The following is a 15,461-nucleotide window of genomic DNA, read 5'->3' as shown; positions in this document are numbered from 1 at the left end:
AGCCCTTTCTCAAGCCTGGGTTAAATAAGGTGATTAAATCACACACAATTTTGTCTATTAAGGGAGCAAAGGATAACTGTGAACTCGTAGTTTTGGACCCAGTTCGTCAACTGAGATGATTGAAGAGTGTTCCAGAGGTGACATTATGCTCAGTCATACTGGGAGTCTGCACCGTTGCTGATCTTGCTCTGCCGCCAGACATGGGGCCTCCCAGTTTTGAGCTGAAGACCAGGTCTCTACTGTCAGGCTTTGCTGAAGTTTGGTCTTAGGCCTTACAAGCGGCTGATCTCTTGCTGATGAGGTAGAAAGGCAGGAGATAATGAAACTCTGGTCCATACAGAAATTAATCCAGAATGCAGATTATGCTTTGACCATGAGTCTGTTGGCCGGTATCTTGGCTGCAATCACATCATGGATCTAGGACAAAGCCCCTATAGATGCCTCCATTGTGAAGTTCTTGGCAGTTTTTTTCTTCTTTTGGTAACATGTCCAAGGCCGTCCCCTACACCTGAACTAAAGGCTTCTTCTAAACTGTCAGCCAGAAGTTATTGACTGTAGTTTAGTTAATGGCTTTGGCTGGTTTTCAGGCTGTTCCAGTGAGTGAATGTTTCACTAGAGCTGTTTCTTCTCCCAATGGCATATGAGTAAATCCCCCCCCTACTCCAACCAATATGGTTCTCCTGGCCACCCTTGTCATTTTCTAGGATTTAATCTCCTTGTTAAAATGATTTGCAGAATAACCTTCTGTTTGTGGCCAGCGTATGGACAAAGATAAATGTTTAACAGGAAAATATTAAAAAGAATAAAGGAGTAAAACTTGCTATAGATCAGACTCCCAGTCCTGCATCTATACCTGCACCAAAGGCCCTTCCCACAACCTGCAGGGTTTTTTTATTTATTTTTTGCTGGTAACTAACCTGCTGCAGAACTCCTGAGTCAGTCACTCCTGTGCAGCTTTTCTGGGCTGACACTCGAAATAGGGCCTGACATTTCAAGTAGCCGCTGGGCCCAATAGCACGTGTTTGTGGCACCAACCTGAGAGGCCCAACTCCACGCTCTCTACCTAAAGAAGACTGAGGCCATTTGGAGCGTTGCCATCGCTTATGCTGCAGTTCTGGGATGTGGCTTCTCTCTCTGACCCCACAACAACTATGAAAGTAGGAGAGTGTGAACTATTGTAAATACAAATATGTAAAGATCCCACTAGATGGTGCTAATGATGCAGCGCAGGGACAATTCCCAACCCTAAGCAGTAGGTGGAAATTTTTCATTTTTTTGGTATAGTTATGGGATCTCTCTGTATAGAATATAGACAAACTTAGCACATTCCCCTTAGTACAGAGGAATACCTATACTGCCATAGTTTTATGGGATCTCTCTGTACAGACTATGAGCAAACTTAGGGGACTGTTCCTGCTGAATTGTGCTTAGTACAGAGGAATACCTATACTGCCATAGTTTTATGGGATCTCTCTATACAGACTATGAGCAAACTTAGGGGACTGTTCCTGCTGAATTGTGCTTAGTACAGGGAATACCTATGCTGCCATAGTTTTATGGGATCTCTCTGTACAGACTATTAGCAAACTTAGGGACTGTTCCTGCTGAATTGTGCTTAGTACAGGGAATACCTTTGCTGCCATAGTTTTATGGGATCTCTCTGTACAGACTATGAGCAAATTTAGGGGCTGTTCCTGCTGAATTGTGCTTAGTACAGGGAATACCTATGCTGCCATAGTTTTATAGGATCTCTCTGTACAGGCTATGAGCAAACTTAGGGACTGTTCCTGCTGAATTGTGCTTAGTACAGGGGAATACCTATGCTGCCATAGTTTTATGGGATCTTTCTGTACAGACTATGAGCAAACTTAGGGGACTGTTCCTGCTGAATTGTGCTTAATACATGGAATACCTATGCTGCCATAGTTTTATGGGATCTCTCTGTACAGACTATGAGCAAACTTAGGGGGCTGTTCCTGCTGAATTGTGCTTAGTACAGGGAATACCTATGCTGCCATTTATCTCTGTACAGACTATGAGTAAACATAGGGGCCTGTTCAGCAGCTAGCCAGGCCATATATGAAGTGCAGTATATCTTAGCGTGAGTCAGTGCAGTGCTTTGATTGGCTACCCACATCTTCTGGACTAGGACCTTTTGGAACACAAACAAGGGCCACCAGATTTACTCATTGTTACAAACAGTAAATGTCCCTTTAAACCCCTTCCCTGTACCCCTGTGATCCCCAAATTGCCCAGGGAGAGGTCTGGCACGGGGACAGAACATTCATGTAGATGTGACGTGTTGGATGAAAAAGCAGTGCAGGCTGCGGGGAGCAGGATTATTCAACGCTGCAAATATGGGAGCTCAGGAGCCATAGTTGAAGCCTGACCACTAATCCTAATCTCTAGGAGCCAAATCTCAATGTGATCCGGCCCTATTTATTAGCACAGAGCAATTTATTACCCACAATGCACTGGGACACAAATTGATTTTTTTTTTGCTTTTCTACAGTGGGAGCAATAATAGCCTGCGGAGAAACAGCCGATAACCCTGCATGTCTCCCATCATTCACTTTAATGGAAACTGCCCTGCGTTGCTAAGCCCTGTGGTGTATAGCAACCATAAAATAACCTCACAACACACTGTGCCATTCCCTGTTACACACTGGATCAACACATTCACAGCCTCCATCCCTCAGTAAAATCACATGCAAATTATTTCTCATTTATTTCTCAGCTACTGCTCATAATATATTTCCCAAGCAAATTCACTATTGTATTCTCTCTTATGGCAGCCTATTGTTCCCTAGTGACGGAGAGATAAAAGCAGTGTTTCACCATTTTGGTACCAGGCAACCTCTTGTACCCCCTACTGTAAATGATAAGGATATTGGAAGTCACTGAGGGGTTGTTCTGTGACCATATAAAGGCACAAGGCTGCAGGCTGAGTTATACAGGGAACTCTGAGTATCACTCATGTATTATAAGGAATAATGTACCCCCTACTGTAAATGATAAGGATATTAGAAGTCACTGAGGGGTTGTTCTGTGACCATATAAAGACAGAAGACTGCATGTTGAGTTATACAGGGAATTCTGAGTATCACTCATGTATTGTAAGGGATAATGTACCCCCTACTGTAAATGATAAGGATATTAGAAGTCACTGAGGGGTTGTTCTGTGACCATATAAAGACAGAAGGCTGCAGGTTGAGTTATACAGGGAATTCTGAGTATCACTCATGTATTATAAGGGATAATGTACCCCCTACTGTAAATGATAAGGATATTAGAAGTCACTGAGGGGTTGTTCTGTGACCATATAAAGGTACAAGGCTGCAGGCTGAGTTATACAGGGGACTCTGAGTATCACTCATGTATTATAAGGGATAATGTACCCCCTACTGTAAATGATAAGGATATTAGAAGTCACTGAGGGGTTGTTCTGTGACCATATAAAGGCACAAGGCTGCAGGTTGAGTTATACAGGGAATTCTGAGTATCACTCATGTATTATAAGGGATAATGTACCCCCTACTGTAAATGATAAGGATATTAGAAGTCACTGAGGGGTTGTTCTGTGACCATATAAAGGTACAAGGCTGCAGGCTGAGTTATACAGGGGACTCTGAGTATCACTCATGTATTATAAGGGATAATGTACCCCCTACTGTAAATGATAAGGATATTAGAAGTCACTGAGGGGTTGTTCTGTGACCATATAAAGGCACAAGGCTGCAGGCTGAGTTATACAGGGAACTCTGAGTATCACTCATGTATTATAAGGGATAATGTACCCCCTACTGTAAATGATAAGGATATTAGAAGTCACTGAAGGGTTGTTCTGTGACCATATAAAGGCACAAGGCTGCAGGCTGAGTTATACAGGGAACTCTGAGTATCACTCATGTATTATAAGGGATAATGTACCCCCTACTGTAAATGATAAGGATATTAGAAGTCACTGAGGGGTTGTTCTGTGACCATATAAAGGCACAAGGCTGCAGGCTGAGTTATACAGGGGACTCGGAGTATCAGAGTTACATTTAGAATCACAAGTGTAACAGGCCGGGCTGATCCTGCTGAGAGACTGTATGTGATGTGCCCAAGTTCATGCCATTTATTTATATCAGTTCCTGGTGATTTGCATTGAACAGAACAAGAGGCTGCACATACAGTATTCGTGGCCCAACTCTCTGCCCGTTACTAACCTTTTCATTTTCCCTTTAATCCAGTGTCACTGAGCTACAGGGTGAGTTCAGGGCAGTAGAGTTGGCCAATGGCAATACTATAATAGTATCCGGGCCCTTATACTTACTGCCCTTGCTGCTTATGTAAAGTGCAGACTCCCTGCTTCTCCTCATCTCACTGTCCCAGTCAGTCTTGTTGTTCCCTGGGGCTCCTCCCTTCCCGTTAAGCAGTGGGTGGGACTACAAAACCACAATGGCAGCTTACAGGAACAGGAAATCTGTAGTGCGTTATTTGTCCGGTGAACAACCACTACTTCAATTACATGCATAGGGGAGGAGTCTAGTGCTGGTCTAGTGCAGCAGGCAGGGGGCGCTACAGGTCCAGATATCCCTGGCTACCCAAGTCCCATGCCAAGAACACTCTGATGGAAGCTTAAAAGGGGAGGGCATGGAGCCTTTATCTCAAGCAGTGGGTGGGTCTAGAATACTTTAATGGAAGCTTGAAGTGTGGGTCTGGGTATCTTTAAAGGAGAAACAAACCCTTAATAAAATAAAAAAAAAACCTAACCTACATAGATCCCTCTCCCCCGGGCAAATTTCCCTAACTCTTTACTCACCTCTCGGTGCAGATTCTGTCCAGCGGCAGCCATCTTCTTCTATTCGGAAATCTTTGGAATGAGATCGGTGAAACGGCGCATGCGCAGTTGGAGCAATTTTCAGTTTCTTACGAACCTTACGAAACTTGCCGAATCGCTGGTCTCATTCCGAAGATTACCGAAGAGAAGAAGATGGCTGCCGTGAACTCCGCTAGACAGAATCTGCACCGAGGGCTACAGTATGTTAAGAGTGAGGGACATTTGCCTGGGGGGCAGCTAGGCTGGGGGTGAGGAGGGGTCTATGTAGGGTAGGGTTTTTTTATTAAGGGTTTTTTTCTCCTTTAAGCAAAGGGCTTGACTAAAATACTCTGATGGAAGCTTACAGGGGGGAAGATGGTTAGGAAGCCTGTATCTCAAAAACAGTGGGTGGGACTAGAATACCCTGATAGAAGCTTACAAGAAGAGGGGCAGGAAGCCTTTATATAAAGAGCAATGGGTGGGACTAGAATACTCTGATGTAAGCTTACAGGGGAGGGACAGGAAGCCTTTATATAAAGAGCAATGGGTGGGACTAGAATACTCTGATAGAAGCTTACAAGAAGAGGGGCAGGAAGCCTTTATATAAAGAGCAATGGGTGGGACTAGAATACTCTAATGGCGAATTTATCAAAGTGTTTCTTATTTTACGCCATGTGTATGTCCGATTTGCCGCTGTTATTTTTCATTGCATTAAAGCCTGGTGATTTGTGTTGTTTTTTTTACGCCACATAATAAATATGCCCCTAAAAGTCTAAAAACACCTGCACTCGTGTAAGTAACGGGACAGACTCTAACATTCCCATGGTTAGGAATCTTTAATTCCACAATGGGACAAACTGGAACTCTCAGCTCACAGTTGACAGGGGGAAAGGGGTTCTGAATGGGCACATACACAGTCTATCAATAATAATATACTTTAGTATTTAGTTCTCCTTTAGGAAATCTAAACCCAGTAAACAAACGAATGTAACATTTTTCACTTATCAGCACTTATGTCATTTACATGAGATTTTTTTTAGCTTTCATGATATTTGCCGTTTTTAGACTTCTTATAGAATGATAGAATGAAACAGCGCCACCTCCTGATGATTTTGTGAGACTGAAAATCGGCTGAAACTTAAAGTATCGCTAGATGTTACTTTGCCCACCAAAGTGACTAGACACGGCAGTTGACCTTTTTCTGCTCGCCAACTTTATTTTCTAAGCCAAAATGAACAGCAGGTGGCGCTGTTGTTTCAAATTCATTATTGAAAAACGGCTTAAATCTTGAAAATGAGAAAAAAATAATGCATGTTGCGAAAGTGCTTAGAAGAGAGCTCTGAGCAATTTTACATTTGTTACAACCCCTACATATAGTCTAACTGACTGCTGAACAGTGTTGGAGGGTTAGTCGGCTAACAATTGAGTAATAGATACACGGTCTCTTGTTTCCTACTCACTGAATGTATAAAGATCGGTTAGTTTGATTTTCCCCAGAGAATTCAGCTGGAAAGTCCCATGTGGCTTATAAAAACCTGCTGCTTTATAGGAAGTCGTTGGCTTTGGCCCAGAGTAATGAACATTGGAAGGACAGATCTGAGTTCCACTTTCATTTCTAAGGATTTGGCTAAAAAAACAGGCAGTATCAGTATCTCCCTTCTTTTACACTCATTTTAGAGTTTTCCCTTCACAGCTTCAGTTAGATCCAGGCTTTGGGATGGGGACAATAATTCCGTATTAAACAGAGGTTACCGTTTAGTAGGGATGCACCGAATCCAGGATTCAGTTCGGGATTCGAATCCTTCTGCCTGGCCGAACTGAATCCGAATACTAATTTGCATATGTAAATTAGAGGCAGGGAGGGAAATCACGTGACTTTTTGGTCACAGAACAAGGAAGTAAAAAATGGTTTCCACTTCCCACCCCTAATTTGCATATGCAAATTAGGATCCGGTTCGGTATTCTGACGAATCTTTCTCAAAGGATTCGGGGTTCGGCCGAATCCAAAAAAGTGGATTCGGTGCATCCCTACCGTTTAGTGAGAGAGTCAGACACCTACAGGTAAAGTCATTCCCCCAGGTAACATCAAAGCAACATGTATTATTTACCCTAGCTGTTATTTTAAAGGGCAAGCTTACGCGAGCCTTTTTCAAATGATCGTGGTTGTCGGGGTCATTGACCCTAGCAATGGGTGACTGGGAGGGTAGATGTCTGATGTGTATTAAGTGTCTGTGCTGCCCTAACCCTTCACAGGGGATGGGACCCCATAGCTTTTTGACATATTTTTCCCTGACTTAAGGGGGTGGTTCACCTTTAAGTTATTGCTACTTTTTATTCCTCATCTTTCTATTCAGGCCTCTCCTATTCATATTCCACCAGTCTCTTATTCAAATCAATGCATGGTTGCTAGGGGAATGTGGACCATAGCAACCACAAATAATAAAAAATTAAAACCAATTACAAATGATCTCAGAATATCCCTCTACATCATATTAACCGTTCATTTAAAGGGGAACAACCACAACCCGTCACCTAAAAAAATTATTCAAAACCCTATTTAATCACGTTAGTCAAGCAAAATGAACTTTAATTACACTGTATAAATTATTTGAATCTTGTTTCCTTCAATCTGGGAATTCATAATTATAACAAGCAGGCAGGAGCCATTTTGTGGACACTGTTATTAAGACAAGTCTTGTATTTTTTTATTTTTTTTATTTAAAGATTTTTATTTTCTGTAAAGTTCTTACAAGCATATTGTTAATACACATATGATCATGCAAGTTGTAATTTTGGTGACATTACATATCAAATTCATAAACCCTTCTATAGATATATATATATATATATATATATATATATATATATATATATATATATATATATATATATATATATATATATATATATATATATATATATAATCTATATATATATAACTCTATGTAACAAACCTTTATTTTTATTATATAGACCTGTCGTTGTCTTTATTATCTTAATAGTAGCTGCTGCATTTCTCACCCTAGGCTTATACTCAAGTCAATACGTTTTCCCAGTTTTCGTAGCTAAAATTAGGGACCTCGGCTTATACTCAGGTCGGCTTATAGTATATACTAGGGATGCACCGAATCCAGGATTCGGTTCGGGATTCGGCCTTTTTCAGCAGGATTCGGATTCGGCCGAATCCTTCTGCAAGGCTGAACCTAATCCAAACCCTAATTTGCATATTCAAATTAGTGGCGGGGAGGGAAATCACGTGACTTTTTGTCAGAAAACAAGGAAGTAAAAAATTTTTCCCCTTCCCACCGCAAATTAGGGTTCGGTATTCGGCCGAATCTTTCACAAAGGATTCGGGGGTTCGGCCGAATCCAAAATAGTGGATACGGTGCATCCCTAGTATATACTGTTAATGATGCTTTTCTATAATTCCAAAAAGAAAAAAAAGAAAAAACAAGGAAAAAATGAACTGATATAAAAAAAGGGGGGGGAAAGTGGAGTTAAAAGATTGGGGAAGTTCAGAGAGTGAGTGCAGAGGAGCGAAGACTGTGAGTCAATTTGATTCTGTCTGGGTTGTCCCAAATTCTGCCCACAGGAGCCTTAACAGTCCATTTTGATATCCTTTGCCCTGCGAATATTCTCGAATGGTCTCCATATTTCGTATCCAATTGACTTTAGTGATAAGAGCCTGTTGATTTGGTAAGAGGTGCCCTTCCGCTTGGCCGTCCTTAGTGTTTTTGCCGCCGTGAGTATATGTGTCGCTAGTTTATTTGAGTCTGAGGTTTTCGGTGTTTTACGGGGCAGGCCTAGAAGAAATGATACGGGTTCGGGCTCGATGGGATGTTCGAAAATAGCTGACAAGGTCTGGGCTACCATTTTCCAGAATGCTTTGACTATTTCGCAGGTCCACCACGTGCTAAAATGTACCTCGCTCCCCGCAGCCCCCAAAACATTGCGGGGAGAGGGTGTTTCTCGATAGGTGGGCCAACTTTGAGGGGGATAATACCATCTAAATATCAATTTATAGGCTTTCTTCAGTATTATGGTCCACACCAACGTCTTACTGGCCTTAATCCAGATTGTCTCCTGTATATCCTCTTCCCATCTGTTCATATACGTCTGTGTTACATCGGTGCCTATTGTACATTATTTATATCAGGTGAGTAGTTTGGTCCGAGGAGTCGCACAAGAGTTTGAATTGTGTAGGGGCTGCTGGCGGTGTATTGCCCTGCAAAAAGGTCTCAGATATAAAATGGCGTATTTGTAAGTAACGAAAGAATTGGCCATTTGGTATCAGGAGATTGTCTTTGAGATCTTTAAAGGAGAAGGAAACCCCCAGGGCGCTAAACCCCTCCCCCCCTCCCCTGTGCTGCCCCCCCTCCCTCCTCCCCCCTGGCCTACCTGTCCCCCTGGGCAAATGCCCCTAACTTTTTACTCACCCCTCTGCGCAGGTCCTGTCCACGGAGTACGCAGTCGCCATCTTCTCCCACGCGCGTCTTCTTCCTGCTCTGATCGGCGTTTTCTGGCGCATGCGCAGTAGGAACAGGTACCGGTACGGCTCTACTGCGCATGCGCCGAATGTCACAAAGTTTTCCGATTTCACTTCGTGATATTCGGCGCATGCGCAGTAGAGCCGTACCGGTACCTGTTCCTACTGCGCATGCGCCAGAAAACGCCGATCAGAGCAGGAAGAAGACGCGCGTGGGAGAAGATGGCGACTGCGTACTCCGTGGACAGGACCTGCGCAGAGGGGTGAGTAAAAAGTTAGGGGCATTTGCCCAGGGGGACAGGTAGGCCAGGGGGGAGGAGGGAGGGGGGGCAGCACAGGGGAGGGGGGGAGGGGTTTAGCGCCCTGGGGGTTTCCTTCTCCTTTAAGGCACGTATCTCTCGCCCCTAGACTAGGGTTGTACATAGATAAGCTTTATTGTCAGTCCAGGGAAGAAAGTTTCATATCTCTGTCCCTGGTGGGACTTTTTTTATTTCCCAGGAATGTGCAAAGACAAGTCTTGTATCATCTCAGAATCTTGTTTGTGCACCAGAATGTGGGAGCTGATGTCCATCCCATGTCCTGGTTACACAATTAAATGGTGAAGAGATTGGGGGGAATGTGGGGAGAGCAGTGACATGTAGGAAGTGCTGAATGGAAAGTGAAAGTAATTGTCTGCCCCGCCTCTATGTCTAAGGCATAGAGGAGGGGCAGACAATATTTGATTGACAGCTGAGATATTTAAATGAGCTTACAACAGCTATGAATGCTTTAATAAAAAATAGAAATTGGATTTCATGTTTAATTTGAAAACAACTTTTATTATACAGATTTTTGTGTCTGGGTGACAGGTCCACTTTAAGCCTGGGCCTAGTTCTCTCTACATTTAGGCTTTCAAACTAGAATTCTACTTGTCTCAGACTAAACTCCCCCACTCTGGCCGTAATTGCCCATTGCTCTGTCTATAACCCCAGCCAGAGATGGAGAGCAATAGGCAGCCATTACTGTACCTCTATGAGCTGGCAGCCCATTACTCTGCAGAACAAGACCTGGCCAGACCATGGTTAATCTCATTGCCTCTATGTAAATGGTTTATAATAGATAATGAGATTATTCCCAGAACAGCCGCTGATCTCATCTCTGTTCTGCAATTTGTATCCACGTGCCTCTTTCTCTTTCATAGCATTTTAATTTTAGAGGGTTTTGAGGGTCAGCATTACAGAAATGGTGAATGAATAAATAAGTGTTTGGGGAAAAGAATAGACCCTACAATCATCTCACAGCCTGTACACAGAGATACTATAAAACTGCATAGGTATTCCCCTGTACTAAGCACAATTCAGCAGGAACAGTCCCCTAAGTTTGCTCATAGTCTGTACACAGAGATCCCATAAAACTATGGCACCATAGGTATTCCCTGTACTAAGCACAATTCAGCAGGAACAGTCCCCTAAGTTTGCTCATAGTCTGTACAGAGATCCCATAAAACTATGGCAGCATAGGTATTCCCCTGTACTAAGCACAATTCAGCAGGAACAGTCCCTAAGTTTGCTCATAGTCTGTACAGAGAGATCCCATAAAACTATGGCAGTATAGGTATTCCCCTGTACTAAGCACAATTCAGCAGGAACAGCCCCTTAAGTTTGCTCATAGTCTGTACAGAGAGATCCCATAAAACTATGGCAGCATAGGTATTCCCTGTACTAAGCACAATTCAGCAGGAACAGCCCCTAAGTCTGCTCATAGTCTGTACAGAGAGATCCCATAAAACTATGGCAGCATAGGTATTCCCTGTACTAAGCACAATTCAGCAGGAACAGTCCCTAAGTTTGCTCATAGTCTGTACAGAGAGATCCCATAAAACTATGGCAGTATAGGTATTCCCCTGTTCTAAGCACAATTCAGCAGGAACTTGCCTATATAGACAGTAGATGTATGGGTGCATATAAGACATTAAGGCATTTTCGGGTGCAGTTTATTTGTGCCCTGAGACATTTCCAGAAATTCACTCTCTGACACTGCAGCATATTCCCATTTGTGCTGAAATCTCATTTCTTCTAATGCTAGCAGATGGCCTTTGCTTGCTAAGTGCCAATATCCCTGGAGATTTTTTTTGTGTGGACCTTGAATATAATTGCAGGGAAGAGCATCTTGTATCCGTCCATTAATTTAGCTGCATCTCTAGCGACTGTAACCGGATCTGCATCAGAAATGCAACTGGGATACAAAATGTACTTACTGTGCACCCAATGGTATAGAATCCTGTATGCCACCCTTATATAGAGATTTGTGCCACATGATAATATTGAGCTCTTCATCATCATTATCATTAATATATATATATATATATATATATCGTTCTTACAGGTTCTCTACAGAAGCCTACAGGGGTCTGCACCCGCACCCCACAAACAAAATCACAGGTGACATAGGATTTCAGCCTCGGCTGCTTCCTCCATAGTCACTGCTTCTATATTCCTGCTGCCCCATGCATAATCATTGCTTATTAACTTTCCTCTCTCCGAGGGCCAGTAATGTCCGGAAGGAGTTTAATTGAGTATTGATCAGGGCCTATTAGTGGGATTGATGCACGTGGCCCCCATGTACAGGTTAATTCGTTGGCTATGCGGCAGAAATCTCCATGATTGGGCACCACAAACCTGTGCCTCTGACCTATGGGACGGTACAATTTAGGAGAAAATAGAAATATGTCATTATTCTCTCCCCAGTTCCAAGTCTGTTGTGCAGATGGAATAAGCGGATAGTATGGGAGTCTCTCCCAGGCAACATATGGACTGTATTGGCAACATCAAATCCAGCCAGAGCCTGCCAACATCTCCTCTTTGCTGTGGTCAGTCTGATCCTTGTAATTCCCTGTATTCCCTCTGGTTATTGGGATAAATCTGCATATTCTGCACTCTTGTCCCTTCCAGAAATCATTTCTCATTTGGACTCCTCCATCCATCATTAGTGACCTTTGAAGTCATCGGATGGGGGGGCTCCAGTCAGCATTGATTTAGGAACATGTGTGGGATGAATTAATATGTATGTGACTAATGAGAAGAGCCACAGTTTCTCTCTTTAGAAAACACCTCATCCTTGGCCACTGTGCGGATTTGTGACGAGGCCTTGGACGGCAAGACAGTAGGGGTGTCATGATGCCCAGCCGCATTCTAAGTAGTGCTAATCACCAGCGCATGCATGCACTTGTGCTGGGGGAGGTAGAGTCCTGCGTGGAACCAATTTTTGAGACCCGAACCCGCAGCCTGCGACCTGAACTGCAACCCACATATTTACCTACTTAGATCCGCTACCTGACCCTGCCCGACTACCTTATCCGCAACTGAATCTGAGACCCGCCGACCACCATTAAACAGGAAGTGCTCTTGTTGCAAACCGGAAACAACATCATCAAAAGTGGGCAGAGATAGAAACGGTTTTGTAAAATTTTAAAAGGAGTAAAATATAGACAATATAACATAAGATAAAAAATATACATGAGACCCACACCGCACCCAAAAATCCTACCCTTATCCCGCAGGGTACCTGTTTTTGGGGGGGTTTTTTGCGAGTTACCTGCAGGTACCCAACCCGCTGCAGGACTCTAGGGGGAGGGGGTTGCTTACGAAGGTGCCAGGCGCTAGAACCTGCAGCCTCAGGGCATCCCCAAAACAAAAATCTGGGCCAGTGCTCTCCTCCTTAGGCTATTGCACAAGTATTAAACCCAGTGCTCTCCTCCCTAGGCCACTGTGCAAGTATTAAACCCAGTGCTCTCCTCCCTAGGCCACTGTGCAAGTATTAAACCCCATGCTCTCCTCCCAAGGCCACTGCACAAGTATTAAACCCTATGCTATCCTCCCTAGGCCACTGCACAGGGGCGTAACTACAGAGGAAGCAGACCCTGCGGCTGCAGGGGGGCCCAGGAGGTATAGGGGCCCCATGAGGCCCTAATTAATGAGCAATTTCAATATATATTGGTAAAAAAGGGCAACATGTGGTTATGTTGGGGGCCATAAAATGAATTTGCTGTGGGGCCCAGTAACATCTAGTTATGCCACTGCCACTGCACATGTATTAAACCAGATGCTCTCCTCCCAAGGCCACTGCACAAGTATTAAACCGGATGCTCTCCTCCCTAGGCCACTGCACAAGTATTAAACCCCATGCTCTCCTCCCAAGGCCACTGCACAAGTATTAAACCGGATGCTCTCCTCCCAAGGCCACTGCACAAGTATTAAACCCAGTGCTCTCCTCCCTAGGCAACTACACAAGTTTTACTGAGTTGTGGAAACCAAACAGTGATTGTAAAGATATATTAAATGGGTTATTCATGGTTCTAGGGTATTATATGTGTAGATGATATAGTAGACATTGTACTGAATGTAAGAGAAATGCTCCAAGAAGATCTTGTGTTCGTCAGTTCGGGTTCTTCAGCTGCAAATCCGTTATTATGACACTTGAGCAAAATGAAGTTGGTTTGCCACAGAGCCCAAATTACAGGGTGTACAGTGTTCACACACGGAGAATGGAGACAATTCAGCATTTTGGGATAGTGAATATGACGGGCGTGCCTATTAAAGTGCTGTTTATTTCTAAGTGAATACCTTATAAGGCTAGTGCCATCTGGGTTATTCCATTCGCTCTAGTGACCCAATCAGTGTGGCTGATAATGTATATAGTGCCTTTTCTATAAGCATCGCTGAACAATTAAACAATAAATTAGTATAATATCAATAACTATATACATGTTGTATGCAAGGCAGGGTTAAAAAAATGGGCACAATTCCCTACATGTTTGCATACTGCCCTGCATGCAAATGATTTGCTGCAGTTTCTGTTCTCTAAAGCACAGAGAAGCCACCTTGAAGTCATTTAGATTCAGAAGTGGTGCCCTGTAGTTACTGGGGTTGCCCTGTGCCTGTGGCCACTGCATTGAATGCTGCCCCTGCACCAAGTCCAGCCTGAGGGTGACCCCTAATTGATACCATTACATGCAATTGAGAGGGTTATGTAATAAAGGGTGCAAAGTTTTATTACATGATGTGTTCGTTATGGAATCCCAATAAACAACATTCCAGGTATCAGAGTGGCCAAGATTTAGTATATGAGGAAAGAGCACATCCTACCCCTGTAAATGTGCAGGACTCAGTACACACTGGAGAAAGGAACATTTCTGGCTAATGTCTGCATGCTGGGATGGGTGTGTGAGCTGCACGTCAGTCTGGTGCCTGCTGGATCTTGATGGGACACACTGACACATCACTGCCTAGAGACAGACGCTCTCCTGAAGGATGATATGTTTATCCTACTATAAATATATGTGTATACTTGCATTATAGTGACATAGCAGGAGTGAGGAGTGTGCTGAATCTCTGCACCCCACATTAGGTGTAGCAACTTCAACATATATATATATATATATATATATATATATATATATAATACACAAAAGCCATGAATATCCTGTAAATTATATCCTTATAAACGGTGAGTTCTGATGTCATCAGTTATAAACGGTGAGTTCTGATATCATTTCTGTCACATGACTCACTGAAATTTGTGTATTATAATAAATAAAGTACCCCCGTTGCAAAATATGAGGATATTAGAAGTTACCTCGGAGTTCCATGACCTGTATAAAAACACTCGGCCTCCGGCCTCGTGTTTTTATATGGTCATGAAACTCCTCGGTAACTTATAATATCCTTATATTTTACAAGAGGGGGTACTTTATTCACTATATATATATATATATATATATATATATATATATATATATACTGTACATTGTCCAATGAGCACAATGGTGTGTGATCTTGTTGGACAATGTATATTTGAAGTGGAGTGACTCCACTGACAGCTTACGGTTTTATAGGCGCGCCTGCCAGTCCCACCCCTTTTGTGATGTCATCGGCGGCACGAGTCAGGCTGGGCGTGGGTTCGGGTCGGGGTCGAGCTTTTTTCGACCCACACATCACTAATTTGCAGGGCTGTGCTGAATCTATTCAGCCTGCATTAGATGTGTCCATCCCAATATTCTCATATATATATATATATATATATATATATATATAGGTACTTATGGGAAGTGTTCTGTGCAGGGCTGTGCTGAATCTCTGCACCCTACTGAAAGCAGATCATTCCTACACTTGATATAATAGCCCAGCAGTGAGT

Source organism: Xenopus laevis, chromosome 6L (genome assembly GCF_017654675.1).
Source record: "Xenopus laevis strain J_2021 chromosome 6L, Xenopus_laevis_v10.1, whole genome shotgun sequence".
NCBI classification, from domain to species: domain Eukaryota; kingdom Metazoa; phylum Chordata; class Amphibia; order Anura; family Pipidae; genus Xenopus; species Xenopus laevis.
The sequence above is the reverse complement of the archived record's forward strand: the minus strand, read 5'-3'. Positions refer to the sequence as shown.